Source organism: Lichenostomus cassidix, chromosome 1 (genome assembly GCF_008360975.1).
Source record: "Lichenostomus cassidix isolate B80296 chromosome 1, HeHo_3.0, whole genome shotgun sequence".
NCBI lineage: Eukaryota > Metazoa > Chordata > Aves > Passeriformes > Meliphagidae > Lichenostomus > Lichenostomus cassidix.
The window spans coordinates 30,137,161-30,150,031 of NC_139479.1; the positions used below are offsets into that span (position 1 = coordinate 30,137,161).

General features: G+C 42.3%; 1 protein-coding gene across 1 annotated transcript in view; it reads left to right on the top strand.

Moving 5' to 3' along the window:
• Positions 1–12,871, top strand: part of AFF3 (ALF transcription elongation factor 3) — a 320,158-nt gene that overhangs the window by 227,947 nt on the left and 79,340 nt on the right. The gene's annotated exons all lie outside the window — the stretch shown is intronic.

The window sequence follows — 12,871 nt, forward strand, 5'->3', positions numbered from 1 at the left end:
TGCAGTGCTCTTGATTTATCACCTTGATGCGACCCAGAAGGTTTTTGTATCAGCTTCCTTCTGATTTGAATTTGTTTTGTTTTAAAGAGCAGCCAAGCAGGGGAGAAACAGGAATTCTGGATTAAGGATTCAGGCCAACTTTGCAATCATGAACTGGCCCCAGGGATTAGCTGCTGGGTTGCTTATCTCCTACCTGCCTCCGGCATTCCCCCAGCCCTGGCCTCTCCTCTGAGCATTTTCAGTCCTGACTCTGCATGGCCCATGCCTGCTAAGAAAGCTAAAGAGAATTGAGAAAGAGCCTTGGCTGTGCATTTGATTCGCTCTGTAACACAGTGACCCTAGACTACCTGACTGGCAGCAGACACACCATCCAAAGTTTTCCATGTGTCAGGAGTGCAGGGTTTTGTTGGCTGTGTGAGGTGTCTCCCATTTTTTCCCTAAAATATTGCTGTGTTTTGTCTAAATAATTAAGGACTCAGTAGAATAGGGCTGGAGCTTGACTTTCCCATGACCAGCTGAGTGCCTTGTTGCCAAGCAGTACTATGCTGTGCTCTCTCCTTCTCAGTATCCTGGCATGGATGATTTGGTTGGAAACAAGAGGCCAAGACCCACTTCCCTTCCTTCTTTCCCCAAAATGCACAGTCCATGCCTTCACCAGAGCAAATGAGGGCAGTACTGCTCCTGGTGACATCTCAAAGACACAGTCCTGGTTTTGGCTGGGATGCAGTTAATTTTCTTCCTCATAGCTGGTACTGTGCTGTCGTTTGATTCAGTATGAGAACAGTGTTGATAACTCACTGGTTGCTGAGCTTACCCTGAGTCAACAACTTTTCAGTGTCTCCTGCTCTGCCAGTGAGCAGGTGACACCAAACTCTGGGGAGCCCAAGGACAGGATAGCTGCCCCAAAGTGGCCAAATGGGATTTCTCTTCCACGGAACATCATGCCCAGTACATAAACTGTTGGCTGGGAGGCACCAATCACTGCTTGGGAATGGGCTGGGCATCTGTCAGTGGATGCCTGACAATTGTATTTTGCATCACTAGTCCTTTTTTGGAATTTATTTCTCTCTTTTCATTATCTCCCTTTTCATTGCAATTATAATTCTTATACTTTTTTTTTTTCATTTCAACTGTTAAAATGTTCTTATATCAAATTCCGAATTTTTTTTTCTTCTGCTTCTCCTCCTCATCCCACTGGGGCAGGGCGAGTGACCAAGCAGATGCATGGTACTGTTGCAGGCTGGGGTTAAACCATGCCAGCTTCAAATATGATAATTTCAGTCATGGGTAACTGGACGTATCCAGACTTTTGAAATTCAGGATTAACACAAATAATTCTAGGTGTTTAGTTTTGAAGTTCTTCCAGGATTTTCTTAAACTCTTGTCATTAGATGTCTCTATTTTACAATATATTCCAAACAACAGGTAAATCAGAACTTTTTCACATTTATACGAAACCATTGTTTCTTCTCTTTTGAGCAAAGCTTCTTGGTGTTAAGAAGATTCAGCACATAGATTCAATTATTTACATATTTGTACGATTTGTTTAATGTATTTCATCCTGAAACACTTCACATTTAATTACACTTCCTGCTTGTCTAGATAGTTTAAAATACAGCTCATAGACAGCATAGGGCAAATTAAAGTGAGGGATGGAAGGGACGTCTGAAGAATAACAATAGCAGACCAAGGTGCCATGGTGCTTGCAGCCAGGGGCTGGGTGATAGGGCAGGTATGAGCTGCTGGTCAGGAGAGAGGCTTGTCCTTCAGGAAGGGAGACAAGATCCTGAGTAATGGATGTCACAGGGAGAACAGGCTGGGAGAGACAGAGAGGATAAATTCTGGTTTGCTTCACAGCAAGCAGGAAAGGACGTATGAAAGTGTTTATCATGAATAAAGAATGTTAGTTGGTTTAGGCAGAGAAGGGATTTTGGAAAGGTACTGCCCATCAGGCAGGCGCACATTGACCTTTGGTTTAGAACTATGACTTGTAATTATTAACATCTTCCGTGCGCTTGTGTGCTGTGCAAGGTCTCTGCTCAGTCACCGGGGCTCCAAATGCAGCTGATACAGGCTGGCTCTTTCATCTCAGTGCTTGGGCAAGCTCTGCAGAGCCAGGACAGAGCTCACCACCCACATGGCAAAGAGCAGGGCTGAGATCCATTACTCAGTTCTAATTATCACGGGCCCTAGCATGAACAACCTTTGGAGATTACTTGTTATTTGGTTATTTGTTCATTTTCCCAGTCACATTTTTTTTCCTAACTTGACTCTACAGACAAAAATCTCCCAGAGGCACAGGTTGGCTCCTGCTGTATGAAATGCTATGTAGAGCCTTAGCTGAGACCCAGAGGTTTGCTTAATGAACAATTCTAAATAAATATACCTGCTGGAAAAACAAAAGCTTTCCATCTATCTGGCAGGAAATAGGCACAAAAAAGAGTAACACAGACTCTCTCTCCCAGTAACTGCTCAGATGGACCTGTGTTTAAATGTCAGCAGGAGAACTCATTTCTTTTTACTTCCTAACTCAGAGACTCTTTAATCTCCTATCTCCTGAGCTCAGGAACAGGAAAGAAAGAAATCAGAGATGAATGGATAGGAACGGTACATGAGAGATTCTCAGATATTCCTCATGTAATTAATCAACCTTTGAGCAATCAGACTCATTCAAGTAGTCCAGTTTCTTGAAGAGCTGAAGGTGAGCTGTACACAAGCTGGGAAGCTTTTAATTTTGCTGATTTCTAAATGGGGAAGTTTAGGAGGAAAACTTTGAAAACTGTGGAGGAGATTTTGCATTTATATCTGAAATTGCTAAGCAGTGAATGGGAAGTCTCTGAAATGGTGCAAAGGGGGACAGGTGCTTCTGTGCTCCCAAGGCTGGCATTTGGAGTGCTGTGACCAAACCAAGGAATGTGAGCCAAGATGAGGGAGGCCAAATGCAAGACAGAGGCATGATTAAAAGCTTCAAGACTGCAGTGGGCAAAACATTCCCAACCCTTCCCTCAACACCAGCAATTAAGGTAGTGAGATTCACAGACCCAGGAGAAGCCAAAGAGGCTGGGTTTGAGCTGAGTACATGTGCACCCACAGTAATTATATTATCCACACATATTAGTCTCGTAATTTTAATTACATAAATGTATTTTTCCTCTTTAATGAGCATAGTTTATCCATTTAAACTGATCGTTTCAATTTTACAGGCAGTGATCATAGGATCTAATATGCAGAGAGAAAATTTCCTGTTGGCATATTTTACACCACACAGATTGAAGAAAATATACTTTTTAATCCCCAATCAATATCTGAAGAGCATGCAATTAGCAGATACCAAGGTAGTTAACATAAATCTGCAAGTTAAAGAGCCAATTCATTTTGATTTATGACACATAGAGTAATAATTTCATCATCTTCTCTCCCAGAAAGCATCTGAAGCTTTGTAGCATGAAGATGTCAAAATTGTACTTAAGATTGTTCAGAGTGCTGAATTGTAGTGGTTATTGCCTTTTGGCTCTTTGAAGTGTGGCATAGCACATGAAACAGTCCCCATTATAATACCCTGCTCTTCTCCATAGAGGTCACTGGATAACTTAAATCAGTCTTGGGTGAAATATTAAAAGGAGATTGTCAATTGTAACATGAACAATTCTCTTTTTCCTCCCCTTACTTGTCCTTTTACAACATGAACATTTTGTAATAGAAAGGAGTTCCTTTAAGGGGAAAAAGATCCCTGGCATCATTTGTGCAATTCATGTCAATCAATAGCCAAATAAATTAACTGACTGGTATGCATACATGGAATAATAATCAAACATATTTTTGCAACCCAAGTCTGCTTCCTTGTGTGCATTTTTTTTGCGCAGGATCAGGTTGGTTGCCACTGAAGTTTTGTGGCTGTGAAAATTTATTACCCACAGAGTCAATCTGCATTCTGGCTGCCAAGTCTGAATAAATAGAGTCATTGTGCTTGTCTGGAATATGTAACCAAAGTTCATCGAGTCAGCTTGACTTTCACATCCCATGAGATTCATAAAAGCCAACACCCTGGTATGTGCTCTTGATTCCTGCCAAAATTTTGTAAAATTGTATAAACAGAAGTTGAAGAAGCAATCAGAACACACTCCCAGGGACATGGCTCTGCACTCCAGCCCCGGCTGATGTCAAAAGGGAAGACACAAGTTTTTTCTTTTCAAAGAAAATATAGTATGATTACTCTGCTGTGGCGGCAGGTAACTGCAGGGGCTGAAGACGTGCCCCTCGCAGAGTGCACATGGAGGCAGCAATCAATCCTCTCAGATTCTTTAATTTTACTCATGTGCCCTGCACTGAAGGAAGAGATCAGGCAGCATTTGCCTGCCAGTGGCCACTCTCCTCAAGAGAGGCTAGGGACAGACTGGCCCTGCAGGGTGTGAGCTGTGTAAGTGAAACCAGTCCCTCCGCAGGCAAGCCAAGACAAACCAAAAGCCTTGTCATTTCACAGGAGACCTCAGGGGAAGAGCAGCCTCAGAAAGTTCACAGCTTTAGTGCAGTAAAATAAAAGTCTTGTCAGCCTGATCTGGCTCACCACCCAAACCCCACAGGGTGATGGAAGCCCACCCAGCCTGATGCCCTCCTGGGTATCTTGGGGTTGCCTCCCACCCACGGCAGCCTAAGGACAGTCAGGGTGGGCTGATGGCCCTGGGGGACATGTCCATGCTTCAGCATCACCCTGGTCATGGTCAAGCCACAAAAACTGATGCTAATTTGAGTTACACCTGCAGCTCCCATGGGAACATACATGCCTATGTTTGTTTCCTATCACATACGCATTGAGGGTTAGTAGGGCACATTGCTGGAAATGCATCTTTCTGCTAGGACTGTCTGCAGCACAGGCATTTAGGACAAGCCAAATCTGTCACCATACTGCAACAGGACAAAAGTCCATCTATGTGCTTAATGGCAATTGGTGTGGCCGTGTGCCCACATAAACAGCATTAGGAAATTATTTTTTATTTTTAAATCATAAAATCTTGTTTTGTTTCTTAAATTGTATCGAGAAACAAGTGACAAAGAATGTATGTAAAGACAATCTGTTTAGTACTGTGTAGGATTTTTGCCTCTCCCTCTCACTTCTGGATATGGAGTTACAGTGAACAAAAAGAGGGAAATTATCCTGAAGTGAACAGTCATGCATCTACCTTCTTCCAGAAGGAAGAATTTTTAGTAGAGTCTTTATAAACAGTACCTCTACATATGAAATGTAATATTTCATCTAATTTGAAGTCCTCTGTAATGAATTCTGAAACAAATTGATAAAGGAGCAAAGCTTTGTTTCTGTAAGACCTCTGTTAGGAGAGCACTTTCTGATGTCAAAGATCAGCTGAGCAGAGCACCAAGGCAGGTTCATCTAGAGAGAAGTGTTTTATTGGGCAAATTGTGACACAACACTGCATAGCCATGTTCATCATTAGAATGATTTTTAGACAGTGCTAATTGCGTTCACATGTGCCATGTCCAAATATTTTATCCACATTAAGTCATTTTAGTGTTGTGTTCCCTTTTATTCACCTCTTCATCAGTGCAATACTTGATGCTTTATCAGAAGAGAAGGTGAGTGAAAAATGAGGTGAGAACACTCAGCCCTACAGAAAAAGCAGAGAGACTGCATCATTTCTGCAAATGAAATTTCTCTCAAAAAAATGCCTTGATAAACTTGGAGGGAAAATATCTTTCTGATGAGAAGTTTCTCACTCCACTGAGCACAGAAAACTTATTTCATGAAGTCTGGCTACATGCGAGTCTGACTGCAACCAAGACTGCACAAATCAGAGATAAGCAAAAGTGGAAAAAAATAAGCTTGGGGTAAAGGAATGGCTGAAACCCCAGGTGTTTTTTTACTTTGTCCAAATCCTCTCTTCAGCCACTGTAACGTCTGTCTGTCCTGTCACTATAATGTGACTGTGTTTTTAGACTGAAGGAATAGCCACTGTAACAGCCTTACTTGGGTAAGTCCATTATTTTCTGTGTATTAGAGAAGCAATTCTTTTGGTATCCAACTTAACTAGAATCCAGAGTAAGATTTAAGCCAGCTGAGCAAAGGGTTTTTTTGTGGTTTGCCAGCTCTGATTTTAAAATCTCCATGACATCTAAATTTGCACTTCCACAAGGCATGACAAGAAGACCAAGATTGCCTCACTGAAACTGTCAGATGAAACAAAATAAGAGCTCGGTCTTGTCCTGCCAAAGTTGGCTCACATCACTGCCTGTCTTACAAAATCAGATTCTATGGCTGGCAGGCAGGATCAAGCTCTAAATTTGAATGCTACAACCATGACTGACAGTGAAAAAAGTTAAGGATCAGCTTGGATCTTGGACATGCCCAAAATCTGGGGACTTTGAACACAGCACTTTGATCTGCATGCTCCTCAGTAGCAAGTCTCTAAAATAGATAGGAAAATAAAAAATATAAGGGCATCTTCCCTGTCTCTTCATGTGGATGCTGTGACTAAGCTAAGTTTCAGCTTAGTAAATCTCAAAAGCCTGCCCTTTCCCACTGATATCACCTTTTCCAAGACTTCTTTCTGTATCTAACGTAACATTCTTATCCCCATCTTCTTGAAATCTTTCATTAGAACTTTTTCCTCTTGTGAAGTGGAATTACTGTATGAACATCTGTTTTGACTGGCGTGGGAACATATCCCAGTGCAATCAATTCAGCAGTGTCAGCTAACTTGAGGCATAAAGAAGGATTAGATCTCACATCTCCAGGCTGGATTTTGCTTGCCCCTGTCTCTCGTGAGCCTTCCAGTCTGTGCACTGCTCTTCCTGCTGCAGAGAACCCTTGCTGAAGCCAGCCACGGTGCCTGAGTCTTGGTCCAGCTCAAGCCTGGGCACCAAGTCCTGTTTGTCTTCAGGTAAATGCACTCCAGCATGCCTGCAAGAGAGTGGTTAAATAACCAGCAGTCACAAGTAATTAGTGCTGTTTGTAACATCACAGCTATTAAGAGTCGTAAGAGGAGAATGCACCCAGCTTGTGTCTCACAGGTGTGCACACACTCAGGTGTGCACACACAGACTCACAGCCTCTCCAGGAGCTGCCTGTTGCTCCTTGCAAGGCAGAAGGTCAAGCTCATTTCCTTCCCCTTGGCCATTGAGCTCGGGCAGGGGTGATGTCAGTGTGAGGAGCAGTGTGAAGGAGATGTGGTGCACAGAGGTAGATGACACAGAAACAGAGAAAGAGGCAGCTGGGAGCACATCAGCAAACAAAATGAACACAAAAGGGGAAAGGGATTAAGGGAATAAAAAAATTAATGAAGAAAATAAATTGGGGGGAGAAGGACATTACAAAGGGAGTAGAAGCTATATTAGAACATGAAGAAAAACAAATGAAAAGATTCAGAAGCCAATCCATCAAAACTAGCATTTGAGAAAAAGAGGCTGAGGAACCATTGCTACAATTTCTCCTGCACCTAGGATGAAAACTGCCTCCTCTGAAGTCAGTGAGAGTTTAACCACTGGTTTCAATCCAAGCAGATATTTGGGTAGTAGCAAATGCATTATAGTTGATTGACATAGCATATTCCTGAGAAGTGTTACCACTATTTGGGGAATTTAGGCTTGTCTTTCCCTTATTTTCGCATGTATAGACTTTTTGAAAAAAAATCTAATTTCTGAGCTTTCAGACTTCCCAATAAGTCTGTTAAAGCCTGTGGCAAAACACTGACAATTTTTGTCTGCAATAGCCTTAGTGCAAGCAGCACTTCCACCAAGTTACTTTTTTCCAGGATAAGGAGACTACTTTCGTGGAGACAGAGGAGTTTTCAAAGGTGACTGCTGCTTTGTTTGCAATGACTGAGACCTTCCTACAGTAGCATTGGAAATTAACCATTTTATTAATGTAAAGTAACAAGGATTTGTCTTCTGCTCATCTCCACTGAAAAAGATTAAAGTTAGCTCATCAGAGTTGTTGGGGCTAGACTGCAGGAAAAATCTGAGCAGATGCAGGACAGAAGACTCAACATTTACAGGTCTATAAAACTCTCTGTATGGTTACTACCCATGCTGATTACACAGCAATTTGGAGATCCAAATCACTGTACAAGTATTAACTACTTAATACAATGCCCCTGAGAGGTATTTAGGTAGAGCTAAGCAAGAATTATTATCTCTGTAGAACTGACAGGGAGACTGTGACTGAGATGTGGCTTGTTTGAAGCCACATGGCAAGTCAGCTGCAAAGTCAGGATTAGCACTTGGGTCTTTCACTTCCAGGTGCCATGTTCAAGTCACTAGACTATGCTGCACCTGAAGATTAATAAGGATTAATGGGCAAAGCAGAGGAGAAAGAACAATCCATGCCAAGAATATAATAATAAAACTCCTGGGTGAAAAATTAATGCTGAGGTGTTGAAAGGCCTCAGAGAAATCATGAAATCCAGAAGGAGTTTTACAGTTTCTTAAAAGATGTGGCTCTGATGATAACCAACTCCAAAATGGGAAGAAAGGGAGACCTTTTTAAGTCTTACAGCCTGTAAATCTTAAATAAATATGAACCAGACAGTGAAAATCACATTCATACATTTATATTGCAAATTTACAGAGAAACACTCAAGCTGCAGTTTACAAGTGATTTTAAATCCCTCAGAGATCCACACTGGAAAGCAATCCTCAAACAAAGCCCCGAGGAACAGTGAGGAGTACAGAATAATGCAGTGAGAGAAGGTAGGTTAGGAATCACTTACGATAAATTGCCTGACCTGATCTCCTCGGGCAACTTCTTGTGGCCACAAGATACTCACAGGCATTTAAACAGGGCGAGTCTGTAGGTGCGAGAGGTTCTCGTTACCTCTGTTTTCAGCCCTGATGAGCAGCTCTGCACTCTTCAAGGAGAACACCAAAAACTGTAGAGGGTTTCAAGACGAGGGAGAAAGATGCTTAACATGTTGGGAAAGCATGCCTTGGAGCGAAAGATATCCGCACAATGAATTGAGCTTGTCTGAAGCAGGGCTGCTGGCTGGCTGGTTGATCACAGTCTATAAACACCTGTGCAGGGAGAGGAGCTGTGAGGCTGCAGGGCAGCTCTGTCTGACAGGCAGAGGTCTAACTCCCAGCACAAGAAGGTGTTTATAAACAGAGTTGGACTAACCTCTCACCTTTACATGGAAGGTGGAAAATTGTGCATGTGGTTGGACTGAGGTGGGTTCACAGTGAGAGGATTATCCAGAAGTTTTGCTCTGGGTCCACAGCAGCACCCAGATTTGAAGCAGAAAAAAACCACTCAGCAGAGTTCCATTGCCCAAGCTGTGGCATGCAGTCAGGTCATGCCCTTCACAAACATTTCTTCTTGCCTTCATTAGCTTAAGAAAAAACTGCATTTAAGCTAAAAACAAACAAAGGAAAATTTAGGAAATTAAAACAGAATCAACATGGAAGACACACAAAGAGTGAAACGTGAAAGAAGACAGATATGAAAGTGTTTTTCCTGGTCTGGTTCCCAAATAGCATTATATAGTAATGACATCTTTCCTTCACTCTGGCTTGGAAAAAGTGTGTCTACAGCTCATTAACTGCAGTCCAATACAGGGCGACATCCAGCACTCTGGGTGGTTGCTAATATGAGAGCTGCTGACTTGGAGCATAAATGGTTCATTGCACAGTTCCAGGGCAGCACCTACCACCCAAGGCAGACAAAGAAGATGCTCTAGAAGCTAGTCAACTTACTCATGCACAGGCAGCACATATTGCTTCACTGTCACCTAAGAAATGGTTCAAATTCTCACCACATGTACACCTGTGCCATGTCTGTGAAGCCTCTGCTGTGGCTCATGTAACTCCATGGAATAGCTGTGACTGAGCTCTCTCACAATAACAGCAGTTAATCCACAGGACAGGCAAGATGGAAAGCAAAATGTCTGAATCTGCCAACAGCCAATTTATTGGCTTTTATTTGCCAAAGGTTGCTGTGGGCGAGGTATAGGAAAATGCATCCACAGTCAGCCCGCAGTGCCTCCAAGACAGTCTTCCAAGCCCAGCAGAACATACTTCAGTAGTTCTCATTTGTTTCTTATCCAAAAATGCCTGTGAGCCCAGCAGTTTATGAAGCAATCCTTTTTGCAACAAATTAAAAAAGAGGGATTTCTGGGGAGCACTCTTAACACTCCTGTATCTCCATCTCAATAGCTGTATTCAACCCGTTCTGCTCACTGCTCAGTCTCAATTACAATGAGCTAGCTCACTGCTCAGTCCCCAATTACAATAAAAGTATTTAATTTCCTCTCTGATTTCCCTTCAACAACAGATTGCAACTTATCACACTTCAAGCTAATTTTGGTAGCTCATTTAACACACACTGAAACCTGAATATGTTCCCAAGCTCTGGCTCATTGCAATAAAGGATGGAGAAAGAAGATGAAATCTCTGGAGATTGAGAACCCAGCCATGATTACTGTTGGCTGAAAACTTTTGTCCCAGTAGTCTTGGGGTACAGCTAGAATCTTTCATGAATGATTAATAGACTATAGGCAGATCAACAAAACTGTGCCCTAAATGTATCAGAACCAACCTAGCTGGGTATCAAAGAAGTCTAACCAGTCAGTTTCCTGCAATTTGCACTTCTTGATGTAGTGAAACAGCATAATTAATCTCATTTACTGTGGCTGGTTTCTATAGCCCAGGTACCTGAGACACCTGAGTGATTTTTTCTTCCTTTCCCTGCCTCCTACTCAGCATTTAAGTTATTATGTGGTGAGTTGGCCTCCAATATCCATGTTCCTACAGGGGAGAACCTTCCTCCATTAAGTGACCCCACTGATTCCAAGAACCAAAAATTCAGGATTATGTTCATTGCTGGTGAACACATTCTACCACTTATCAAGAGAATATTAAGCTTCCCATAAAGCACTTTTTAGTGCTAAGTCTTGGAGATATTTAAATTCTGTCAGCAATATCAAAATTATTTCTTATTCCCAATTTCTATAAGCAGCATAGTCACTTACTTCCAGGAATAATAAAAACTGTAGAACATATTCTCTGCTTTCTTGATGGATGATGAGTTGGCCTCAGTAAAGTTGTTAACGATGTAAAATAAAATGCAAATTAAATAGCACAATCAAAATCTGGCTATTAAAATAGTCATGCAGGCATTATATGATACTGAGTACCACCCCTTTGCTTACATTGTTAGATAGATAATATCAGCATATTAGAAACATGATAAATCACAACAAGCTGTTTCTATAGCTCTGAATTTCTCAAACTATGGGTCATGACCCTCCATGGGGATTCATGAATTAATTTGAATGGGATCACAAAAAAACTGTTAGCAAGGAGTTGAGGGCAGATATTTCCCTCTAAGATGATCAGCCCAGTCCTGTGGCAGGGAGAACAGGAGAGCAGAGTGTAATTAGTGGCTGCAGGTATTTATACGTGCTAGGGAACTGCTAACCACCTTTAATTACAACAGCTCACTTTCTCCAGGAGAGGGGAGCAATATAGGCTAGAATTAAAATTGCAGGATAGTTGCTAACTGCCTTTCATTGCAGGCAATAGATCTGTTTCTCCAGGGAGGAAGAATAAACTTGTGACTGGATCTTATTCCCCCATCATTTAGAAATGGGGCCATTACCAACTCAGGGGGTCACACAAATATGCAATCAAACACAGTTATATTTCCGGACCATGTAAGAAAGAAATCAATAGTCTCATTTAGAGAATGTGTGACCATGAGGCAAAAACTGAGGTGCCCCATGCAATCTGCATTGCACCTCATTGAAGAAGGATGTTTATTAAAGGACTTAGGATGAGAGGGTAATTGAAAAAGTAGAATGTGCTCACAAAAAAGCATTTGTACATTTCTTTCTGTGTCCCTGCCTGTCATCTGAACACACTTTCTTGTACAGAAGGGATCACCTTTTCAAACATTTCAGCAACTGGATGCACCAAGATGGAAACTGAAGATTGGCACTTGAGGCTGCAGTCCCACACCATGTCTCCTGGCTCAGTTAGCACACCAAGTGGGTCAAGACAAGGCTCCTCTCCTCTTCCCTCCTTAGGGCAGCTTTCCTCAAGCCTGGAAGAGAAATTATCCAGGACTTCTCCCTCTCAAAATTAGGGATTTTAGAGAAATACAACAGTATTTGTTGTATTTTAGGGAAATACAAGAGAAATACACATCCCATAATGAGGGGCTTTTAGCATCATCAAAGTTCATGTTTGCTCTCTTGAGGTCTCTACAATGTCCATGAGGCCTCTGGCTACAGAGCAACCTGTCTCCTTCAATGCCTCCTGGCTACCATAGCCACCATGTGCCTTTCTCCAGGAGTGCTCTGCAGCTCCAGAAAGGAGTGGAAGCAGTGTCAGGTGAAAGTGACCTTGCTGGTGGACATGACCTTATGTCAGCAGCAAAGGTCTCCCCTGCACAATACCCAATATCATTCCCATTCTCATACTGCACCCTGTGATGTGAATCCCTCACCTGGGGAAGCAGCTCAGAAAAGGGATCTAGGTTACAAATAACACAGGGGAAATTAGGAGTGGGGGAAAAAAAACAGAAAAGAAAAGAAGGAAAATTTTTCTTTGTTTTAGACTGGATCAGTTTTCTAACCTGTTGTATTACACAATCACATGAGCACCTGTGGTGGCCTGAGCCAAGAGTGGGAAACGAGAAGTGGCTTGAACAGCACTGACACATAGTGGCTGCATGTGAGGAAAAGACTGGCCCTGGCTGCTGGTGGGGAGGAAAAGGTGACCTGAATGGTGTCTACACAACTTGGCAATGGAAAAGGGCTCAGACAGTGAGAGAGGCTCCTGAGTTTTGCAAAGGTTGTAACACAGTGCAGTCCCCAGCACTGAAGCTGGGCAGGTTGAAACTCAAAATGGTCATACCCTCCTGCTA